At 43.9% G+C, this 10,857-nt stretch overlaps 1 long non-coding RNA gene across 2 annotated transcripts in view; it reads right to left on the reverse strand.

Annotated features, from left to right (window-relative positions):
- The window catches only part of LOC122551872 (uncharacterized), a 31,301-nt gene extending 24,896 nt beyond the window's left edge, over nt 1–6,405 (reverse strand). For both annotated transcript variants that reach the window (XR_015753399.1, XR_015753398.1), the window contains exons 1-2: nt 6,361–6,405; nt 2,526–2,630 (exon numbers count right to left, since the gene is read on the reverse strand). This is a non-coding gene — a long non-coding RNA (uncharacterized LOC122551872). The remainder of the gene's footprint in view (nt 1–2,525; nt 2,631–6,360) is intronic.
- Between the last annotated feature and the right edge of the window lie 4,452 nt (nt 6,406–10,857).

A 10,857-nucleotide genomic window follows, 5' to 3' on the forward strand; every position in this document is an offset into this window, starting at 1 on the left:
TAAGTTGCCACATAAAAGGCTGCTGAATAAGGTAAAGATGCATGGCATTATGGGTAATTATCATTGATACAGGATCGGTTAACCAACAAAATGTAAAGAATGGGGATAAATGGGTGTTTGGATTTGTGTTGGCACTACAACTGTTTGCAATTTACACAAATGTTTTGGAGTTGAGGACCAAGTGTACGGTGTCAGAGTTCACATTTGATACAAAGATGAGGTAGAGCAATGTGTGCAGAGGCCACTGTAAGTCTGCACAGGGATACAGATCAGTTATGTGAGTGGGTAAGGATCTGGCAGATGGAGTTCAATGTTGGGATATGTGAGGTCATCCATTTTGGTCGGACTAACAACAAACTGGATTATGAAATGGTGAAAACGTGCAGCAGGCTGCTGTACAGAGGGAGCTGGGTGTCCTTGTGCATGAATCACAGGAAGTTGGTTTGCAGGTGCAGCAGGTAATTAAGGCAGTGAAGGGAATATTGTCCTTCCTTGCTAGAGGGATGGTTATGCTGCAGCTGTACAGGGTGCTGGGGAGGCCACACCTGGAGTACTGTGTACAGGTTTGGTCTCCTTACTTCAGGAAGATGTACTGGCACTGGAGGGAGTACAGAGGAGGTTCACTAGTTTGGGTTAGGAGTTGAGGATTGGTGCATGTGGAGAGATTGAGAAAACTGGTTCTTTAGTCATTGTAATTTAGAAGAATGGGAGGTTGGATAGGAAACAATAAAATTATGAAGGGAGTAGATAAGACAGAAGCAGGGAGGCTATTTCCACTGGGGGTGGGTCAAACTACAGAGCATTACCTCAAAATAAGGGGGAGCAGATTTAGGACTGAGTTCAGGAGGAGCTTCTTCAGCTAAAGGGTTGTGAATCTGTGGAATTCCCTGCCGAGTGCAGCATTTAACGTTATCAACTTGAATGCCTTTAAGGCAAAATGTAGATTTGTGAATAGGAAAAGAATTAAGGGTTATGGTGAGAGATCAGGAAAGTGGAGCGGAGGCCATGAGAAGATCAGCCCTGATCTTATTGAATGGTAGAGCAGGCTTGAGGCGCCAGATGAAAGTTCTTGCCTTGTGCTATCAAAATTGGCCTTTGTCCAATTCAGAACCTTAACTCTTAGATCTGGTATATTATTTTCTGTAACTATTTTAAAACGAGTAGAATTATCAGAGACTCCCAACAGTGTGGAAGCAAGTCATTCAGCTCATCATACTAATACTGACCTGGAAAGCCTCCTAACCTCCTCCTATAACATTGCACTTCTCAGGGCCAGCCAACCTACACATCCCTGAACATTATGGGCAATTCAGCCTGGACAATCCACCCAACCTGCACATCTTTGGTCTGTGGGAGGAAACCAGAGCACCCGGACGAAACCATGCAGAAAACCCCAATAAGGTGATTATCCCTTTCTTATTTCCCAGTTCCACCTAAATAACTTCACTGGGCGTACTCCCAGGAATATCCTCCCTAAGCAAAAACATAATGCTATCCCGAATCAAAAATGCCACTCCCCCTCCTCTCTTGTCCCTCTTTCTATTCTTCCTATAGCATCTATACCCTGGAACATTAAGCTGCCAGTCCTATCCATCCCTGAGTGATGCCTCTGTAATTGCTATAATATCCCAGTGCCATGTTCAAAACCATACCCTGAGCTCCTCTGCCTTCCCTGTCAGGCCTCTTCTATTGAAGTAAATGCAGTGCAACTGCTCAGTCTGACTTCATTCTGTGCCTTATCCTTGCCTGCCTTGACTATTTGACTTCTGAACTGTACCAGCCTCAGACATATCTCTTTACTCACTATCTTCTTGGGTTTACACCCACTCTCTCACTGGTTTAATGCCTCCTGAGTATCACCAGAAAGTCTCCCTGCCTAGACATTAGACACCTTCCAATGCAGGTACAATCCATCCTTCTTACGCAGGTCAACTCTACTCCAGAGGAGATCACAACGATCCAAAAAACGTGAATCCTTTTCCCCTGCACCAGCTCCTTAGCCACTCAATGAGCACCTCCTCCTCCTCTGTAATATGGACATTTTCCAAGATGTCACCATTTATTTCCCCACATTCTATAGCTCCCATGTACTTCTTCACAGTAAACACTGATGCAAAATACTTGTATCCTATTTCGCCCATCGTCTGCAGCTCCACACAATGGCTGCCTTGCTGATCTTTGAGGGTCTCTATTTTCTCCCTAGTTAGCCTTTTGCTCCTCATGTATTTACAAAAGCCCTTTGGATTATCCTTAACCCTATTCGCCAAAGCTATCTCATGTCCCTTTTTTTTGCCTCCTGATTTTCCTCTTAATTATACTCCTACTGCCTTTATACTCAAAATTTTTTTGGATTGGAATAAATGCAAAATATAATATCCTGACAATACAAACGAGGGTAGGACTTACACTCAATAAAAGGAGGGCCTTGAGTAGTGATATGGGAATAAAGAAACCGAGGGCTTCACGTCTTTGAAGTTTGTGTTACATGTAGACAGGGTGGTTAAGAAGGTGCTTAGCACACTTACCTTCATTGTTCAGACCTTTGAGTACAGGAGTTGGGACGTTATGTTGATGATGTACAGAACGTTGGGGAGGCCTCTTCTGGAATACTCTGTCCAGTTCTGGTTGTGCTGTTATAGGAAGGATATTATTAAATTGGAGCAGGTTCAGGAGAGATTTACCTGCATGTTGCCATGAATGGAGGGATTGTGTTCTAAGGAGAGGCTGGATCGGCTGGGAGTTTTTTCACTGGAGTGCAGGAGGTTGAGGGGTGACCTTATTAGAGGTTTATAAAATCAGAAAGAGTGTAGATAAGGTGAATGGACGAGGGAGAGGGGAATTCACAACTCGGATGCATTCATTTTGAGATGAAATGAGAAAGATTTGAGAAAAGACATTATGGTTTTAAAAAAAAATTATATGTGTCAAATGAACTTCCAGAGGAAGTGGTAGCTGTCAATATAATTACAATATTTAAAAGACATTCAGATAAGTGCATAAATAGGAAACATTTGGATGGATATGGACTAAGCGGAGGCAGGTACAATTAGTTCAGTTTGCAATTATGGTTGGCATGGACTGGTTGGACCACAGGGCCTGTTTCCTTGCTGTATAACATTATGACTCTAATCCTCACTAATCTAAATTCCTCCATCCTCAACTCTCCCGTTCACTGCCACCTCATCCAGCCTCACAACTCTTCCTTATTTATATAATTCCTCACCAGCCACAGAACGCTCCCTATCTCATGTCCTCCAGTTTCTCAAATCTCTGCGATATGTGCCTTTCTTTAGTTCCAGCCTTGAGGATGCCCTCATTCACTCCGATTGGTTGGAAGACAAACTGGTACGACCTGGTCCTCCAGTACGGCCCTCTGCCCCCTATTGGCCTGCGCTGACATCAATCATCGGGGCCCATTGTGAGGTGAGTGGTGGGATCCTCCCTCTCTCTGCCCTGGGATGAGCTACAACATTCACACTCAATGGGGCAGTATCACAGAGCACAGGGGTTGGGGCTATTCAGCCCATTTGGGATGTACACTCTCCCTCTGGAGATGCTGCAAATCTGTCCAAATTCCCTTCCCATGTGCCCATAGCCCCCCATATCTTCCCTTAAAAAGTAAAATTCCAAATCTGTTTATGAATAACTGCTGAGTCTGTGTCCAGCTGCCATTCAGACTGTTCCAGATACTCAGAACTTACTGAATAAAATAATGTTCACATTATTTGCCAATTACCTGAAAATAGTTTCTAAAATTGTGACATTGTTAACATTTCCACTCTCTCTGCAGATTAGATATCCTAGAAACAAATTTGCACCTGGTCAAAATCACTGCTTAACCTTCTCAGCTCCAAGGACAATTATCTGTGCTTCTGCTAGCTCTCCACAAAAGAGGAACACATCTTATTTAATTTATTACAGTCATAGAGATGTACAGCACAGAAACAGACCTTTGGTCCAATTTGTCCACGCCAAATAGGAATCCTCATCAAATGGAGCCCCATTTGCCAGCTATCGGTCCGTATCATTGGAAACTCTTCCTATTCATGTACCCAATCGGATGCTTTTCAAATGTTGTAATTGTATCAGCTTCCACTGTTTCATCTGGCAGCTCTTTCCACACATACACCACACACAGCTTGAAAACTTTGCCCCTTAGATCTGTTATTAATCTTTGCTCTCTCAACCTAAGCCCATGGGATCTTATTTTGATCCCACCTAACTGGGGGGAAAGGATCCTGGCTGTTCACCTTATCCATGCCCTTCATGATTTTATAAATCTCCATGAAGTCACCTCCCAGTCTTTGACTCTCCAGGGAAATTAACTCTGGCCTATTCAGCCTCTCGCTGTAGTCCAAATCCTCCAACCCTAGCAAAGTCTTTGTAAATCTTGTCTGAACTCTTTCAAGATTCACAACATCCTTTCCAGAACAGGGAATTTCGAACTTAAAACATAATTCCTGAAATGGTTTAATCCATGTCCTGTCCAACCACAATTTGACGTCCCAGCTTCTGTACTCAATGCATTGACCAATAAATATAAGCATACCAAACCCCACCTTCACTAATCTGCCTACCTGCGACTCTACTTTCAAGGAACAATGAACCTGCACTCCATGGCCTCTATGTTCAGCAACATTCCCAAGGACTTTACCATTAAATGTACAAGTCCTGCTCTGATTTGCCTTTCCAAAATCCAACAGCTTACATTTATCTAAATTGAACCCAGTCTGCCATTCCTCGCTCCAATGGCTCATGTGGTCAAGATACTGTTGCATTCTGAACTTGTCCACTTCTTCTTTGTCCACTACACCTCCAATTTTGGTGTCTTCTGTGAACCCACTGACCATATCTCATATTCACATCCAAGTCATTTATTTAAGGACCCAATATCCATTCCTGCAGGACAATGCTGCTCACAGGCCTCCAGTCCACAAAGCAACCCTCCATCACCACTCTCTGCCTCCTACTTCAAGCCAGTTTTGTATCCAAATGGCTCGTTCTCCCGCCATTTCATGTTGTTATCTAACCTTGCTAACCAGTCTGCTTTGTGGAACATTGTTCAGTGTCCATATGGACAACGTCCACAGTCTGCCTTCATCAATCATCTTTGTCACATCTTCAAAAAAACTCAATCAAGTTAGAGAGAGAGAATTTCCCACACACAAAGCCATGTTAACTATCCCTAATCAATCCTCGTCTTTCCAAATACATGTAAATCCTGTTCCTCAGAATCCCTTCCAACAACTTACCTACCACTGACGTTAGATGGACTGTTCTCTTGTTCCCTGGCCTTTCCTTACCACCTTTTTTAAATAATGACACCCATCTTCCAGCACCTCATCTGTCACAAACAATGATATAAATACCTCAGGGAGGGGCACTGCCATCACCTTCCGAGCTTTCCACAAATTTCTGGGATACACCTGATCAGGTCCCAGGGATTTATCAACCTTGCTACTGTTTAAGACATCCACTACTTCCTCCTCTGTAATCTAGACACTTTTCAAGTTATCACTATTTATTTCTCCAAACTCTCTAGAATAGAATAGCATAGTATTTCTCCCACCTCCTGTTGCTCCATAGATGGCCTTGTTGATCTTTAAGAATTCCTATTCTCCATCTGGTTATTATTTTATCCTTAATGTATTTTTAGAATCTCTCTGGATTCTCCTTAAAAACTATTTCATAGAGATATTTCAAGTCCCCTTTTTGCTCTCATGATTACCATCGAGTATATTCCTGTAAAAACGTGATCCTGTACTCCCAATTCCTCTGCCTCTGTCATATCTGCTCCCAGCAGAAGCAATTCCACTCCAGGACATCCCAGAAAGGTTTCCTCTTTCAAGGACCGGATTTCCCTCCCATTTGATCAACAATGCACTCCAACGCATATCCTCCACTTCCTGTACCTCCGCCTTCCCCTCACCCCTCCAACCACAATAAGAATATAATCCCCCGGTCCTCACCTGCCATCCACAAATCGCCATTAATCTCTGCTATGTCCGCTACCTACAGTCAGACCCCACCACCAGGGATATATCTCCCTCCCCAGCCCTTTCTATCTTCCGCAGAGACCATGGGATATTTGGTGCTGATGTGCTGCCCTACGGATACCTCAGTCACTCACCCTGCCAAATGGCCTCGTGAGATTATCACTAGATGGATAATCCAGACACCCAGATAACGTTCTGGGGACCAGGGTTTGGATCCCGTCACGGCAGAGAGTGGAATATGAATTCAATAAAAATTTGGAATTAAGAATCTATTAAAGACCATGAAACCATTGTTGATTATTGAGAAAAAAAAACCTCATCAGATTCGCTAATATCCTTCAGGGAAGGAATCTGTCATCCTTACCTGGTCTGGCCTACATGTGACTCCAGACCCACAGCAATGTGGCTGACGCTTTACTGCCCTTTGGGCCCAGCCAGTGACACCCTCATCCTGTGAATGAATAACAAAGAAGGTCAAGTCTTGTACACAACCATACTATTCTTACAGAGAAGTGATCTCTTAGTAAATTTGCTTCTCAACTCCCTGCTGACTATTGGGGAAGGGGGGGGGGGGGGGGGTCAATTGTACCATCCCAATAAGGAGATCATCCCTTTCTTATTTCTCAGTTCCACCTGTATAACCTGCCTGGATGTACTCCCAGGAATACCCTGTTGAAGCCCGGCTGTAATGTTATCCCTAATCAAAAATACCACGCCCCCTTTCTGTTGCCCCCTTCCTATCTTTGCTATAGCATCTATACACTGGAACATTAAGCTGCTGGTCCTATCCATCATTAAGTCATGCCTATGTAATTGCTATAATATCCCAGTGCGATGTTCAAAACCATACCTAGAGCTCCACTGCCCGACCTATCGGGCCTCCTGCATTGAAATAAATGCAGTGTAACTGCCCATTCTGTGCCTTGCCCTTGTCTGCCTTGACTGTTTGATGTCTGAACTGTACCAGCGTCAGACTTAGCTCTTCCTCACTCTCTCTCTGGGTTTACCCACATTCCTTCACTGGTTTAATGCCTCCTGAATAGCACTAGCAACTGTTCCCTTCCAGTGCAGGTACAATCCATCCTTCTGATGGAGGTCAATTCTACCCCACAAGAGACTCCAATGATCCAACAATGTGAACTCTTCTATTCCTATGTCATTGATACAAATAAACAACAGCCTCCCCTGAAAATGGTTATTCTCCCCTTTAAGAATATTCTGCTCCCTCTCTGAGACATCCTTATACAAAAATTACATATTCGAACAATAAACCTTACACTCATCAGGTCATCATAAAAGGATTACATGATACATTGAAGGTTTGGGGAGACCTTTTGAGAGAATGCGATAATTCAAAGGAGAATTTTTAAGCAGCAAATGGGATTGATCTGGAACACAATACTCACACACACAACGCGAATATCCAGGTCCTGATATACTGAGTAATTCAATCAGAGTTTGGCAGAACATTTACTGAGATTACCATCTGAATGTCCACCTGTAATATCCTGTAATACAAGTTTATAAAATCCATCACTATCAGTTCAAGTTAGAAACCTACACCATCCCCTCCTCGTGGCCCAGGATTACTGTACATATTACCCTTGAGGACAACAGCAGTCAACTCAGGGGGAAATCTGCGGGTTTCTAGGAGATTCCAACTGGAGATCTCATGTGACTGAACACAGCAGTTCTTTGACACATTGGAGAAAATGATCCAAGCGTCAGTGAGATATGGGGAACAAGAATTATTTTCTTTTCTTTCATTCCATGCTGCCGCTCTGCCTCATCAATAAGACATGGGTGTGAAAGGCTAACGATGGGCAAGTTGTCTCCATCCTGACCAATGGAGAGGAAGATCCTTTCAATAACTCCAAAGCGTATCCCTAAAAAGATAGCAACTCTGCCTGCTTCCCACTGCCCAGTGCTCCCAGTAAATGTTTGGAAGAATGGGAAGGGGGGGATATCTGCTAGAAAAGGCATAACTGTAAAGGTCTAAGAGGATTATGAAAAGAGAGAGATGCTCAGGAGAAGGGGGCAACAAGTTGCCAGATGGGATGTAACTTGGGAAAACGGGAAGTTGCTCATTTTGGAGGAGATAATAAAAGAACAAAGTATTATTTAAATGGTGGAAACTATAGAAAGCTGCACAACAAAGGGACCAGGGTTAATTGTTCAGGAAACACAGAAAGCTACCACACAGTTACAACAGGGAATCAGGAAGGGGAATCGAATGTTTTGATTCAAAGGTTCTCAGTACTAGAGTTTGGAGTATATACCTGAGAGTAACGTGTGGAAGTGCTGGTGAGACCACCATATCTGCAGTAATGAGAGCAGTTTTGGTCCCTTTAGATAAGAAAATGTGTCACTTTATTGGAGGCATTTCAGGGAAGATTCAATGAGATGATCCCTGGTTTGGAGGGATTATCCTTTAAATAAAGGCTGAAAAGGTTGGGACTCTACTCACTGGATTTTGGAGAAAGAGAGGCGATCTCATTGAGACAGATGGGATTCTTAAGGGGTTTGACAGGATAAATAGAGAGAGGCTGTGTCTGAGGGTTAATATTGAGAGGGGAGTCTGAAACCAGATTCTGAGTCACGGAATCAAGGGTTCTGTTTTGGATTCAAGTTTAAGGCGACACAGACGCGGGTAAGGGATTTCAGTAGCAATGGAGCTGGGGTGAGGTGGAAAAAAGAAATGTTTGAGATTGGAATTCCTGGTGTTGTGATTGTGTAGAGGTCACCTTGGGGTCAGATATAACAGCAATATTGTGAAGAGGGTCGTTCTGCCTCAGAGTTCCCAGTGGGAGGGAGGGGCTCAGCAGAAAGGTAAAGGTAAGGCAATGGGTTTAACCGTGACAGTGTTTCATTGGAGGAAATTGCAGCTAATCGAGTAGTGGGAATGTGATAAGCAGTTTGATAACTGAGTAACAGGTGAGTAATGGATGATGGGGAGGGAGAGCTGGGCATCGTCAGTGTACATGTCAAACCTAACAGTGTTTTTGGACGATATCACTTCCTGGCACTATGTACGTGAAATACAGGAGAGACCAAGGATAGATCGTTGAGGGACACCAAATGCAAGGAATTCAGAAAGGAAAGGGAGAGTGGAGATGGAGCAGGATTTTCCAACAACGGTGAGGTCAAATGTTAGTTTTCCACAGAATGGGAGAGAAGGACAGAACCAAAAAAGACCAACAGACAGAACAAGGAACAAAATCTATGAATTGGCGAGGGGGAGTGATGAGGCGGCAGCGGAGGAAAGAGAGTTGGAAAGTGAGTTTAGTGAGATTAGAGTAAAGGGTCAAGGTGAGCTCTGATAAGGCTTTACAAGAGACTGGAGAAAGATGTAGGTTTAGGATAAAAACCAGGAATACCACGTGATGCAGTTTGGCTCAGTGGGCTAGTGGGAGGGAGGGAAGGAGTAGATCGGATTATCTCAGTCTTAGTGTCAGAGAAACTCCATGTGCTCCTCACTCGTTGTTAGAGGGGAGGATGGAGGATGATGGACAGTGTTTTACAAAGAAACAAAACCAGGGTAAGTGATATTTAAAATGAGTGAACAAACCTGATGTATTTAGCTTTTATCCAGAATATTAAAACAAACGGCTGAAGTCCTGGTTCGAATCCCATCTAGGCAGATGGTGGAATCTGAATTCAAGAAAAAAAAAAACAACGTATTAGGAATCTCCTGATCTCCATGAAACCATTGTCAATGGCGAAAAAAATCCTGCCAACCTGACAGCGGCCCAGCCAGCTGCTCACTGTATTAATCACTCCAAAGTATCAACAAAGGAATGAAACTGGATGGACCAGCTGGCAACTAACAAGGCACCAGAAATTACAACCACAGAATCAGCCCTCTCAATGCTGCAACATCCTCCTCACAAACATGGTTTTTGGTGCCAAAATGTGGAGAGCTGTCTCACAGATCAATCAAGGAAGAGCCTGACATACTCATACTCACAGAATCATCCCTTACAAACAATGACCAGACACCACCATCACCATCCCAAGATATCGAGAGTGTGGTGCTGGAAAAGCACAACAGTCAGGCAGCATCTGAGGAGCAGGAGAATCAACGTTTCGAGCCTAAGCCCTTTATCAGCCTGACCTGCTGTGCTTTTCCAGCACCAGACTCTTGACTCTGATCTCCAGCATCTGCAGTCTTCACTTTCTCCTGAAATCTCTGGATATGTCCTGTCCCACTGGCAGGACAGACCAGGCAGAGGTGGTGGCACAGTGGCGTACAGGCAAGGAGGATTTGCCCTGGGAGTATACAGCATTGGCTCCGGAGACCAGAAAGTCTCATGGCTCCTGCTGATTACCACGTACCGTGCTCCCACAGCTGATGGATCAGTTCTCCTTCAGGATGAGCAACATTTGGAGGAAGCACTGAGGAAGTAAAATGGTGTCAAAAGTACTCTGGGTACAGGATTTCAATGTCCACAATCGAGACGAGCTCTGCAACAGAATTACTGACTGAGCTGGCCAGGTCCTAAAAGACATAGCTGCTCAACTGAGTCTGCAGCAGGTGGCGAGGGAACCAACAAGAGTGTAAAACATACTTGATCTCATTGTTATGAATTGAACAGCGGAGATACATCTGTCCATGACAGTATCCGTACGAGCGACCATCACACATTCCTTTCGGAGACAAAGTCTTGCCTTAAAGTTGAGAAAAACCTCCATCGTGTTGAGTGACATTATCACAGTTCAAAATGGGACAGACTTCGAAGAGATGTAGGATCTCAAACTGGGTATCTCTGAGGCACTGTGGGACATCAACAGCAGCAGAACTGTACTCCAGCACAATCTGTAATTTCATGGGTTTGTAAATCCTGCTCTCACCCATCACAAT

The sequence above is a fragment of the Chiloscyllium plagiosum genome, unplaced genomic scaffold (assembly GCF_037043375.1).
Source record: "Chiloscyllium plagiosum isolate Xiang-an unplaced genomic scaffold, Cpla_swu_hap1 HiC_scaffold_37, whole genome shotgun sequence".
Lineage (NCBI taxonomy): Eukaryota > Metazoa > Chordata > Chondrichthyes > Orectolobiformes > Hemiscylliidae > Chiloscyllium > Chiloscyllium plagiosum.